We start from the raw sequence: 13,719 nt of genomic DNA on the forward strand, positions 1-13,719 counted from the left end.
AGGCGGAGAGTAACTTCAGATCTGAGTCAAATCCAGATTGCCCTGAACCTGTCCCTAACTACTACACACACTGACGTTCTGCTTAGATGTAAAACTGTGGAAATGACAAACATGGGGTAAAAAATGAAAATCTCATTATTATATGGACCTCCCTCACTGCTCAAATTTTGTTGGCCATATTTTCCTGAGGCTAAAAATGTGAGGTTACATCTCTTCGTAACAGAAACAATTCTCAAAGAGCATGTCAAACGCTTGTTGGACGTAGTATCTGACCACCCTCATTGCTTCTTTCTACTCAGGAGTCTCAGTCTGTGTGGCTTTCTCCTGCTCCTTGAGTATACCTGTCCATCCAGCTTCCAGGCTTTAGCTAACGCAAATCCTCTATGTGGAATGGCCACTGCCTTTCCCCCATCATTCTCCCATCCTTCAAGGCCTACTTCAGATGTCACTTCTGTGATGATTTTTACCATTATTCCCAGCCAAAAAATGACCTTTGTTCTCCCCTCCCCAGCCCCTGGTCCTTACGATTATTTTAGCACCTCTCTCAGGCACACTGCCCTGACGTGTGCTTCCTGTCCCTCGATGGCTCTGTGTCCATCTCTGTACCCAGTGGGACAGATCTGCAGAGAGGTCAGCTTCCCAGCTCTGTCCCTTACCGTTGTGTGTCAGAAGATAAGTCACTTAACTACTCTGACCCTCAGTTTTTTCATCTGTAGAAATGGAAATATAATACACAACCACCTCCTGGGTTCTTGTAAAGATTAAATTCAATGAAAGTTATTTATAGATTATCAAGTATATTGAAAATATAAAGCACTATGATTACATTGCTTAAAAGTTAATGAATGAAAAAACACTTAAAGTTTAATATATACTTATAGACTAACGCAAAGATTTATATATGAAACTTCCAATGCAGCCCCAGACCTATATAATTAGGTGCATGAATAGTACTATTTAATGGACTTAATGCACTATAAAAAAGTTAGGAGACATAAACAAGTTGCAAAAGAAGAGTTTCTAGTTTTCAGTTAAAGAAAAAAGAAAATGCTATTTTCTCCTAAAATTCTCATTTAATCTTTGCTTCTTATTTAACCCTCCACTCCATCTCCTCTCAAATACCCTTTCTGCATGCGTTGTCGGGTAGAATCACGTGTGTGCTCACATATGCAGAGACACACACACACTGAGACACACACAGGAGACCGAGGAGTATGCCTTGCTGTAGAATCCTACAGAGAGCCTGAGTGGTGCAATTCAGGACAAGGTGATGAAATGGATACCACAGCACAATGAATAATATTGGCATTGTTTCTCTTCCCCCCCTGGAGGCTGTGAACAAAATCTAACTCCAGGCTCAAAGGCAGGATAAATCTCGTTGCTTGCCATACACCAGCAGGAAGGGCTTTCCCCGAAATTAAATGTTACACCAGTGACAAGCTACTCAGGCCAGATGAAGCAGGGAGAACAGCAGAATCAGATAACACGAGGTGCTGGTGTCCAGTAAGCAATGTGTCAGGGAACCTGGTGTCATTTGGGCCTCCTTTCCTCTCCAATCCTGAAGCACTTCGGGTGCAGACCATGGCCCCACTCAATGCCACAGGGAACCAGCAATCCCGGCACAAGTGCATAGGGAGGGCAGCTGGATGTTAATCTTTCTTTCATCAAAAAAGACACTCGTTTCTTTCTTTAGTCAGGAGCTCCCTGCATCCTCTCAACAGCTCAGATCAGGTGAACTGCCCCGGCCCCGGCCCCGGCCCCGGGCATCGTAGAGCACAGTGGGAAGAGGGCAAGCGCTGAGGGCAATCCTGTTCTTTTACTCACTAGTGAGGTGGCTTTGGACATATGACTTAAGTTCCCTGGGCCTCGGGTTCTCATCCCTATGGTGGAAATAAAAATGGGACGGCACCTAGCACATGGTTGGTACTTGACAAACATTTGTTGGATAAGTAAGACTGTTGAGAAGATTAAATGAGAACATTCACGTCACATTCAGAACATGCCTGGCACGTGGTAAGCTCTCAATACCTGTGAGCTGCCACCTCTGTTACATCAGGTTAGGCCGAGGGAGAAGTGGGAGCGGGGAGCAGAGTAAAGACCCAGACAGGATGGCAAAGCGCCTTTGTTTGCTCTGAGCCTCAGGTGTGGCGCACAGCAGTAGAAGACGTCAGGGGACGCCTCGGAGAGGCGGCATGGTCTGTATAAGAAATTTGGAATCAGAAGAGCGGGTTTCTAGGTCCACCTCTATGGCTCGCCAGTCATTCTAGCTGAAAAAGTTATTTCACTGGAGCGGGCCTCAGTTTCCATGTCTGCGACTTGCAGGACAAGGAACTGCGGTTAAGGATTCCATACAGTGGACAGACTGCTGGAGAGGGTCAATGAACGGTTTGAAAGGCGTCACCCAAGGCAAGGTACGTACTATGCACTGGCCCCGTGGAGCCTGTCTTCTAAGGGGGAAGGCAGCCAGTGTCCTTCTGCAGTCATTGTGGTTTCTGCAGTTTTATATCAAGAGCCTTCAGTAAAATAGAGACAGGCCTGCAGATAGATCAACTGCACACAAGGACATTTTAACGCACTGTCTTCTGACACAGGTGCCCCAGATCGCCAACATTTCTATCTTCTGTCTTCAGCCTTTGTTTTAGGCTGTCCCATCTGCCAGAAAGTCATTCTTAGCTTCTCTTTCAATATCTTACTTGATTTGCAAGGCTCAGTGCCTTGGGGAAATCTTATCTGAGCTTCCTGGTTAGAATGAATTGCTCTCTCCTTTGGGCTCCCACAGGGATAAGGTTCAAGCTCCAGTAACATGCTTTTATCAACTGTCTAGTACTGCCATCAGCTCCTTACACATGTGGCTCGCCACGAAACCTCGATGTCTCAAAGCAGTGATGCCAGCTTATCCGGCTTTGTCTGTCTCTCACAGCTGGGGACGCAATGGGGCAGACGGCTCAGTGACTGCTCCCTACCATTTCAAACCTGAGCTTGGAGAAGCTCCCTCTATGTAACCCCAGATTACCTGAAATCCCTACATCTGGGGCTAGCCCTCGGCCACTGGAGCTGAGAGGGTTTAAAATCTCCGGGTGACCTAGATGCCTGAAGGGTGAGAACGGCATCTACTCAACAGCCACTGCGGGCTACCCACACACTGGACCCTTGGCAGATGTTCTCTCACTTAATGCTCAAAACACCTCTTAGGTATTAACTGACATTTGTCCAAGGAGGAATCCAAGACTCAGAGAGCTGAACACAACTTGTGTGAGCCAGAAGGCAGTCTGTCCAAAGTCTGTGCTTGTGCTACCAGATTGTATTTCTGTCTTTAAAGGATGAAGCTATTTAGTTGTGGTTTTGGTGTTTTACTGTTAGGTGAAGAAAAAAAAATACTGTTTTCTAACAGCCCTCTCTCCTGCTCTCACGACTCCTTTCTCTCTCCCCTCCCTCTCTTTTCCCCTGCAGTAAAGAGCAGCCTTCCTCTGCTTCCTCACCTCTGTCCCAGGAACACAGCTCTAAGCGTAGCCCTGACCAGGCAGTCATGCTCTCCACAAGCTAGGTATTTACAACAGCCGAAGAACACCCATCAGGAAGAACGTTCTTGCTTTTTCTCTGCACCTAAGTGCAATTAAATTGTTATTTCACAGTAATTAGTCTAGAATAATAACAAGAACTTGAGGATAAATCCTCTCCAAGGATGCTAAAACTCTGTAAAATCAATTCCTTTCACACATTCTTGGGGTGAAGTTACAGAAGGAGTACCCGGGACGCACGGTTGGGGCTACTTCCTGACCAACCATGGCTGTGCTGCGTCTTCAGGGGCCTTGGAACGGCTCACAAGGCCAGGGCCTCCAAGGCCCAGGAGAACATGTTTCCTCTGCAGCCCCTGCTGTTGTTATAATAAATGAATATACTAGTAAACTCAGGTCCTTTTTTTCCAAAGACCTTTCCAAACTCAGGACTGCTTGTCTCTCAAATTCAAACACCTTGTTTGCCGGGGGGAAGGGAAGACATATTTCATTTCCTAGTGGCTCCTACTAGCAAGAACTAGGTGCTTGATCATTACTTCATCCCCACAACAGCCTATGACCTACATTCACAGAGGAGAAAACTGAGGCTGAGAGAGAGCAAGGTTCGTACTTAAAGTCGCACAGTCGGAAAGAGCAGATGGAGGCCTAAGCCCCACTCTGTGCCCCACTCTGACTATATTTTGTCAGCCACCTCTGCTTTTCCCCCATCTTGGGCAATCTGTTTTCACTCACACATTGTCTCACTGCCTTTATACTTTCTATCTCTGTTCCCTGCAGGAACCTGAGCCTCTGTGCTTACCTTTTCTTCCCCTCCACTCCATGCATTGCAACACCTGTCAGGTTCTAGCCTTGACATCTTCCTTTCTCTCCTGCAACACACTTGTGCTGAACACATGCTACATCGTGACAGACCCTCGTACAAGAAGCTATGGGTACAACACTGAGCAAGATGAAAACTGTTTCTGCCCTCCTGGAGCTCACAATCAAACGCTGGGGACAGATAAGAACCTAATCCATGACAACATCATTCAGCTACAGTTGTGAGTACTACCACGTCTCCCCAAAAATAAGACCAGGTCTTATGTTAAGGTTTTCTCCAAAGGACGCATTAGGGCTTATGTTCAGGGAATGTCTTCCTGAAAAATCATGTTAGGGCTTATTTTCCAGTTTGGTCTTACTTTCGGGGAAACACAGTATGAACACTATAAGAGCACATAACTGGCTTCCTGGCTTAGTGTGAGGAGGTCAGAGGAGTTTCACTGAGGAAGCGATATGTGAACTAAGCTCTTGAAAAGGAACTGACTGGGAGAAGGAGAGTGGGGTTCCCTCCAGGAATGAAGATCCTTTAGCTTCTCTGGGTCTCAGGGCCACTTGTAACACCCTCTGGTCCCCACCCATTAAACCATCCAACCCAAGATGAAACACAAAGCCTCATGCTGGCATGACTGCGGGGAAAGTGGACACCTGGCTGGGGACCCTGGAATTCAGTCCTATCCTTCTGAGGAGCCCCCATGAGTGAGAAACAAGAGCTTTAACCTATCCACCCAGGAATCCTGCTCTGGGAAACATACTCTCCACAATGACTAAAAGAAGAAAACAGGGCAGGAAGAACAAAGATATTCATAGAAGTGCTATTTATAATACAAAACCTTTGGAAATGGCAGGAATATAATGAGACAGTAATGGTACAAATAGGATAGAGCTATTAGCTTGACAAGAATGAGAATTGTATCGATTCTTGACACTGTTCACATAAAAAAAAAATGGTCCATGAGAACGGCAGAAGAACGTAAACTTGTGAATTCATGCTGACCACATGGAGGCTTTTGGCTGCTATCCTTTGAGGTCAAGTGTAACACACAGAAAACCCTAAAAGGTTTCAGTTGTTGCCCTCATACCTTGAAATTTAAATTATATCTTAAAATTTCCCCAACTCTTTGATATCTTTGAGTTTAAAGCTTACTGTAGATAACACCTTATTTTGAATCTAGTAAATACATTTCTTCTTTACTACACATCTCAAAAATAGTACCTAAAACTACTGAGATGGGGAAGGTGAGTGGGTGCCAGAGACTGAGAATGATGAGAGGACTGACCACAAAGGGTCATAAGGCAGCTTTTTGGGGTGATGGACATGGTCTGTGTTTTGATTATGGTGGTGGTCGTGCAACTCTGTCTGTCAGAATTTATAGAATGGTACACCAAAAAAGTGTTAATTTTCTACATGTAAATTATACCTCACTAAATCTGATTTTAAACACAAGCGGTCAGGGACTGGTGGCTGAGTGGGTGTACAGGTAAGGAAGACATGCTTGAGTGTGGTTTGGGTCTCAATCCTAGTCTTGGGTCACTAGGAATATAGTTAGAGCCTAACACTGCTAGGGAGAGGAATTATGAAGAGTGGATATACTGATGTTATCCATTTGCCCTCCAGATACACTCCATCCTCTCCACCTTGCTCTGTACCCTGGGGGACTCGCTCATTGGGTATACAAGTAGATCAATGGGTTTCCTTAGGCTCTGGCTTCTGGCTGGGTTCCACCAATGGGAGGAGAGTGGAGGGAGGGGAGAGAGTGAGGTCTGCAAGCTGGAAAATTTCCTTTCCTGCGGAGCTAAAACATGTTGAATGACTTAATCATTTCAGCTAGTCTTTTGTTTAGTACCATTTTACAGATGAGGAAAGGCATCTGAAGGAGATAAAGTCCTCGCCCAGGTGGCATAGCGAGTAATGGCAGAAGGACAATACAGACAAGATGTACTCGTCTATAGAGTCTGGGCACGTAACCCTCGCTTTGCTCATCCCAGGCACAAGACGCCCACTCCATACAGGCAGCTCCCTTTTCCAGGTGTCCTCTCCCACGGAGCCCAAATTGGCCTTCCTGTCTTTTTCACCCTGGGGGCATGGCTCTGCCCTGGGCAGCCCCACACAGCAAGTCTGCCCGCTCTGCCACACAGCGGTATTATAGACAACTCTGGAGAGCCATGCTGGTGTCCTCAAGGCTTCCTTTTGGGGGTTGTGCGATATTTGTCTGGGGTCTGTTATAAAGAGAACAATCTATATATATCTCGTTATTAGCAATTCCCACAGAGCAGCATGAAGGAATCAATCTTAGAGAGAAAGGCTTTAATACAGGTTCCTGTATCTTTATCACTTTTTTGTCCTCCTAAAAGATCAAGTTCAATCATCTCCGTTTCTCATTCTTTGGGCTATAAAGCTAAATCTATGGCTTCTATCCAAAAGGCATGATGCGAAGTCGAAGAGAAAGGAGAGAAAATGAGCTTACTGCTCACTAATAACACCCTGGCCCAAAGTGCAATGGGCCTGTGCTTATGAAGCTAATGGCATCTGAGCCCCTGACATTCTGTGAGCTGAGCCAGATGGGGATAATGGTGGGGAAGAAGCAGGCTAAAATCACCCTGGTCTCCATTTCTAATCCTTTCTCTAATTATCTCATGTCCACTTCATATGTACGTGGGCCCCAGGACATAGCATGCACATTTCTGCCCATACTGTTCTTCTGGTCTAGAAAGGCCTTTGCTGGTTTAACCACCTTGCAAGGTCTTTTATCCAACCAAGTCTCACTGAACACAGCTAGCGTGTGCCATGCTTCGTGCAAAGAAATGAATATGGAGAAGAGAATAAGACATCAGGAGACAGGAGGCTAAGCAACACCACCCCAAAGAGAAGGGAAGCCTAATATCCCTCCTAACTGGCTTGCTGCCATGCGCAGGCCAGTGGCATGGTGAAATGTCAGAGAGATCTTGAGAGAGCCTGTGTAAGTCTCTGCAAGTCACATTTAATGCCACCTCAATCAAACTGGATGACCCGGGTTCTTCCAGATCAGGAAGTGCAAAAATATTCCAACAAGCAATGCTCTTCTAATCACTATCTTTTGAAAAGCAGCAATTAAGCTGTGCAACATTTTCATTTCTAAATTCAACTATCACTTCAAGCAAGGGTTCTGATTTTCTTTTTTTCCCCAACCCACAATCAGCTGCTGGTGAAGGTGAAAGATGCCATCCAATTATTAAAAAAAAAAAAAAAAAAAAAAAAATCCCTCACTGCTATTGAGCATGTTGGAATATTCCACGGTACGTAGTTACCCCGAGGCTGCTACAGCCCATGGTTGTGACTCCACCGTAATGTGCTGGTTCAATTTCCTGTAGGCAGAGAACTGCAAATTATCTTACTGGGATTTCTCAACAACCCTTGAAGTAGCCACTGTCATCCTCATTTTACAGATGTGTAAACTGAGGCCAAGAGAGGTTAAGTAAACTCGCCTAAGGTCATAAACTTAGGATGTAACAGGATCGGCTACTCCCACCAAATCCTGGGTGGAGATAACTAAGCTCCACACAAGGTAACAGTCTCCCGAGTCCACCAGCAAGACACCTCTGTCATGTGACCTGTGCTTTTTCAATGTTGTCTCATTTAATCTTTTCAGGAGGAACGGCAACCTCATGAAAGAAATGCTATTCTTCCCATGTTGCAGATGAGGAAACCAAGGCTCAAAAGGGTTACACAGCAGGAGAATGGCAGAGGTGGGATTTCCATCAAATCCGTCAGACTCCAAACCCTGTCTTCTCTTCTGATCAGAATACTGTTGTTGCCTTAAAGAAATCACTGTAAATGACACTCCAGCCCTGCAGGATGGTGCTGGACCTATGATGGAAGAAATAGCATTCTAGGGTAAACTCAGCTCGCCATTGAAATGCAAAGCTATTCCTGGGTTTTGTATTATTAACAAGCCTTTTGTCTCCTGTTCCAAAAGCCTTTCTGGCAAGAGAGGTGCTTGAAGAGTTCTCAAGATATTAATCCATAGCTATTCTGCAGTACTCAGTGTCTGCGTTTTACATAGCGATTCAGAACACAAGGGGAGCTGTCAGGTTTCTCTGGATAGAAGCAACTGTCAGTGAAGCAAAAATCAACTTTTGTCCTAAAGAAATGACGTGAGGTGCTCTTTTGGTAATGATTCTTCCTGCGGCTGCTTCCCAGGAACAGCAAGAGATCCCCACAAATGTTTTCTGACAGGACCCCTGCTTGTTCTGTCAGCTGCCCTTGTGACTAACACAGGCTGGGAAGCCTGCAGGTGCTTCAGGGAGACAAGGCTGGTCCAAGTTCTCACTCAAGACTTACTAATACTCTTTTACATGTGCTACTAATAATACTAATAGAGTAATAATTATAGTGCCTAACTTGTATTGAATGCTAATTCTGTGCCAGAGAGTGGGCTAGATACTTCATGCAAGTTATCTTACTGGAATTTCTCAACAACCCTTGAAGTAGCCACCATCATTATCCTCATTTTACAGATGTGTAAACTGAGGCTAAGAGGTTAAGTAAAGTTGCCTAAGGTCATAAACTTCTAAATAGCAGAACCTAATTTCAGAACTCAAGGTCTTAACCATGAGGTGACACCCAGTTTTCTCTCCTGTAAAATGGGGCTAATTGTGCCAGCCACACCCATTGTAAGAACCATAAGCGAAGTGGAAACCGAGGTTCAGAGAAGTTAAGTCACTGGCTCAAATTTACACAGTCAGCAAGTGATAGAGCCAGGGTCTCAAGTGGGGTCTTTTGATTCTATATCAGCTGTTCAAGCCCAGAACCTTTAGCACAGTGGCTGAAAGTATGGCCTTTGAAATCCTATGTCATTTATTGGTATTGTGCCTCTGGCAAATTGTCAACTTTTCTGAGCTTTAGTTTCCTCTTCTAGAAAATACAGAAAATATTATCTGTCTCACAGAATTCTTGTGAGTGTTCAGAGAGATGATACATAGAGTGGGTTTGGACCAACCAACGCTAGACACATAGTAAAAATATTAGGTTGGTGCAAAAGTAATTGTGCTTTAAAAGGTTAAAAATAATTGCAAAAACTGCAATTACTTTTGCACCAACCTAATACTACATTAAGATTGGAAAGTTATAGCATAAAGCTTAAGACTGTGAGCTCAAAAGAGAAAAAAATTTAACAGCATCAGCTCAAGAGCCTGAGTGCCTAGTGTTGGTTGGATCACAGGCCTGCCATGTACCATTGACAGTGGATGAGTTACTTACGCTCAGTGGGTTTCAATATCCTCACCTGTAAACTGGGAATAATAACTCATTGGGTTGTTGGGACATTTCAATGAGAAAACACAAGCAAAGAGCTTAGAACAGAGAGGAGCATGTGGGCAGCACATAATCAAAGCTAACCGCTCTTCTTATTAATGATATAAAGTGACCCCTATTATTTTTACTACTCTGTACCACACTGCCTTTTGTGTTGAAAATGTTTTAAAACAATTCTACACAATAAAGCATTATTACCATGGCTGTACAAGCGTCATGGTTTGACTTACAACTAACCCTCCCCACATATCATTCTCTTCCCATTTTGTTCTGCAGAATTCTTTTCTTCAAAAAAGAAAAGGCAGAGTATTGAAATGGAGACTAAAAAGTACACGAAAACCTTCATCAGGGGAATGGGTGGCTAAAGCAAGATGCACATCCTCTATAGTTGCCGCTCTGAAAGGCATCTTTTGGAGACAAAAATACACATCTTTCTCTGAAGGTGTCCCTCAGGCTTCCCAGATTCTCATCCCAGGCCAGTACAGCTAAGTAACAAGGGAGGAGAAGTCAGCCCTGCAGCCTTTGTGGGAGATAAGTGCTGACTCCAATTTCTCCATCTTCCTATGAAAATAACTGCAAATGTCTCTGCAAATAAAAGGTCACTGTTTGCCCATTTCCCAAGAAAGTTGAATGTCAAATGGATCTGTCAGGTTTCCGTCCAGATATGGTAGCTCTGAGCAGACACCAGAGAAAGAACAATTCTTTCCCACACTGTTTTCTCCTCCCCTTCTGCTGGTGAGGTGATACAATTCTTATCTAGAACTTGATAGGATGTAGAAAATAATTACAAATGAAAAGGTTATTCATAATTTTTAAATGAGTTAATTAGTAAACCCAGTCAGACTCACTCATTACAGTAATTAATAATTGATTATACTTGAAATTAAAGACAATTTTTCATCAAAAATCTAATTAAATATCTGTGCTTTTGCCTGTTGATTAGATTGGTTGGCCTGCTGGAAAAAGAGTCTTTGTTAAGGATATTTATGCTTGGCTGAGACAATTAATTTGATTTTTAATAATTGATAGTTCATTACAAGTTAGTCACCACAGCCTCTGATTATGGCCGAGCAACAAGATGCTCATCCCTTACCGCCAGCAGCTCAAGGAGACCAAACACCAAGGTGGCCACTCCCAGCCCTCGAGGAAAGCTAGGGATGGACCTCACACCTCCAGCAATGCATTCACCTGCACTAGCTGACTCCAGCCTCACGAACCTCTATCATTCTGAGGTAATGGGCTGTGCCTATTTTCTAGATGAGGAAATTAGGGCTCAGAAAGAGAAGTGAGTTGCCCAAGGGCAAATAGTGGCCAGGTAGCAGACCTGGGAATGGAATCCAGACTGTGAGAGGTCAGGTGTGAGCTTTGAGTCTCCAGGTAACAAAGGGAACACCCCAGACTTGCTTCTCTAACTTGGTCTTTGGATATGGAATCTAGAGTCCAGTCTTAAAGTGTCCACAACATAGAGTTTTATCAGAAAGATGTATTTATTCTTGGCAAGGATACATTATCAATGGCCCGACCACTCATAACTTGAGACACAAGTTCTCCTAAATTGGCCTCGGATCTATCCCTCTTCTCCACTTACATTGTCACTGTCTTACTTGGAGCCCTCAGCTTCTCCTGACTCGGTTATTGCAAGAGGGCCTGTCCTTCCTTCCCCTACCCTTATCTTTCTAAGATAAAATCTGTGTACTGCCACTGCTTAAAACCCTCCAATGGTTCCCCACTGCCCATCCAAGAAGGTCCTTAACTTGGCCTCCAAGATGATCTTCATAATCTGACCGAACTCTCCTGCATTAGCTCCAACACCCCTCAGATGCTTCACACACAGAAAATGTCTTTGCCGATACACCACTGTCCTCTTTAGAGTCTGAAACTTCGGTTGGGTTAAAATACCCTCTCTGCATGTCTACTTCTGCTTAACTCCCACGTGAAGATTGAGCTGAAACATCACCTTTCCCAGGAAGCCTCCCCTAGTCCTCCTGCGGGGGGCTGGGTATTCCCTCAGCCCCTGGCTGCTTCCATCACTGCCAACAGAGCTGTCTCCTTTTCTAAGCTACGACACCTCAAAGGCAAGGACCATATCTTTAGCTCTAGCATTTAGACTAGCGTTTCCGGGTGGGAATTTCTGCCCATTCTCGAGAATATTTTTTGCTTTCCCATTCCGAATTCCGAGATACAGACTGTTCTCCGTGATGAATCATTTCCACAGAGTGACGCCTGATACTACCAACCACCTGGGTTCAAGGAGCCTATTTTCCCGATTTCCCAAACAACTTTTCTTGGGATTCAGGAATGGAAAAGTGAAAAAAATTCCTGAGAATGGGCGGGAATTTCCACCCAGAAACCCTAATTTAGACTGTGCCTCGCTCAAAGCAGGTACCCTGTATGGTTTGCTGAACGAAAAGTAAAATTGACAAAAATCACACATTCAAAGACTATTAATGTTGGAAGGAAAAGTAACTGTCATCCAGTACAAACTGCCAGTCAGTGCTTGAGTTTTATTCTTAGTACGTGGTCATCAAACTCTATTTGCATCCTTCCTATAAGAGGGAGCTCACTACCTCCCACAGTCACCCCTATCTTTAGATAGCTGACAACTGACCACATATTTTTATTAAATGGGAGAGGAAGAAACCCATAGGATAAAAATAGAAGAGAGTTTATTTAATCATATGAAGGTTTATTCTTTCTCCCTGAACTAGGCTACACAGCATAAACCTTAAGACTTCAACGCAAAACAATGTCTATATGCAGCAAACTACTTGGCTCTTGACAAACAGTGATACTGCTCGTTCAGAATTCTACTCATTGAGGAAACAGAAAATGTCAATCAAAAGCAAGAGCTAGTGGTTGGTGGAGACACAGTGTTAATGATGCCAGGAAGAAACATTCACGCTGGGTGATAGTACTTGGAACCCCCTAACCCTCACCTGTAACCCAATCGAAGTCCATCAGTCATGTACCCTTCACAGAGCCTGGAGTGGTGCTGACCTCTCCCAATGTGGCTGTCCCTTTTACTTAATGACCTGTAGGAGGGGTGGCAAATACCTGGTATATCATCAATATTCTCCATTCCTGTGCCCACGACAGACATTACTAATCAATCACACAGACTCTTTTCCATTGAGTCTGAATATAGCCGCAGGATCCTTCTCAACTCAACTTTCTAGGCAGCAACAACTAATCCATCATACAGAAGAAGAGATGAAACATCTATGCCAACTCTCCTTGAAATCATGAAAGTCTCTAACTCAATCTTCATAAGGGGAAAAGAAACCTGGCATACCAAAGGAGACTTATTATAGCTTGAGATATTTAAGGAGACTGCTTTGTCTGCAGGACGATCTTCTTCCTGATTCCTTGTTTGGATTCAAGAAGAAATTCAAGAAACTTGAGGGGGAATTGACTTTACAGCTTACATCACCTAAACCCCCTTCCACGTTCAAATCCCTTCTCTATATCCTGAACAAGTAGGGGGCCATGCTCTATTAATCATTCCTAGTGACAGCACTTCCTACCTCTCCAGACAGCCCTTTGTTCATCCACAATGACTTCGCTTGTTACAGAGTCCTTTTTCACAATGGGTGGCACTCTGTCTACCTCTGGCCAGTTAGTTCATTTCTACTTACTAGGCTTCTACTGAACAAATCCCCTTTGCTTACAGAATTATCTCAGAATTCCTTAGCATGGGTTCAAGGCCTTCTCAAACTGGCCTGACCTACCTTAAATTGTAGAACTATAGAATTTGAAGGTTGGAGAGGACACAGGGTAAGCCAACCCTGTTGGAAGCTTTTACTAACACGCTGATTTACTCAGAGGCAGCAGATTCTACACAATGCCCATGGATCTCTACAGATTAATATCTTCCCTGGGAGCAGACCAAAAAGAGGGGTCCGAAGCAGGAAACCAGACTGTGTGGGAAATACACCAAAAGAGCACTCATGGGGTGGCCAGTTAGCTCAGTGGGTTAGAGTGTGGTGCTGATAACACCAAGGTTGCCAGTTCGATCCCCACATAGGCCACTGTGAGCTGCACCCTCCTTCAAAAAAAAAAGAAAAAGAGAGAAAGAGCACACAGTGGAAGGCATCC

General features: G+C 44.3%; 1 protein-coding gene across 11 annotated transcripts in view; it reads right to left on the reverse strand.

Moving 5' to 3' along the window:
* The window catches only part of TENM4 (teneurin transmembrane protein 4), a 985,233-nt gene that overhangs the window by 203,589 nt on the left and 767,925 nt on the right, over nucleotides 1-13,719 (reverse strand). The window lies entirely within an intron of this gene.

This window comes from Rhinolophus hipposideros, assembly GCF_964194185.1.
Source record: "Rhinolophus hipposideros genome assembly, chromosome: 10".
Lineage (NCBI taxonomy): Eukaryota > Metazoa > Chordata > Mammalia > Chiroptera > Rhinolophidae > Rhinolophus > Rhinolophus hipposideros.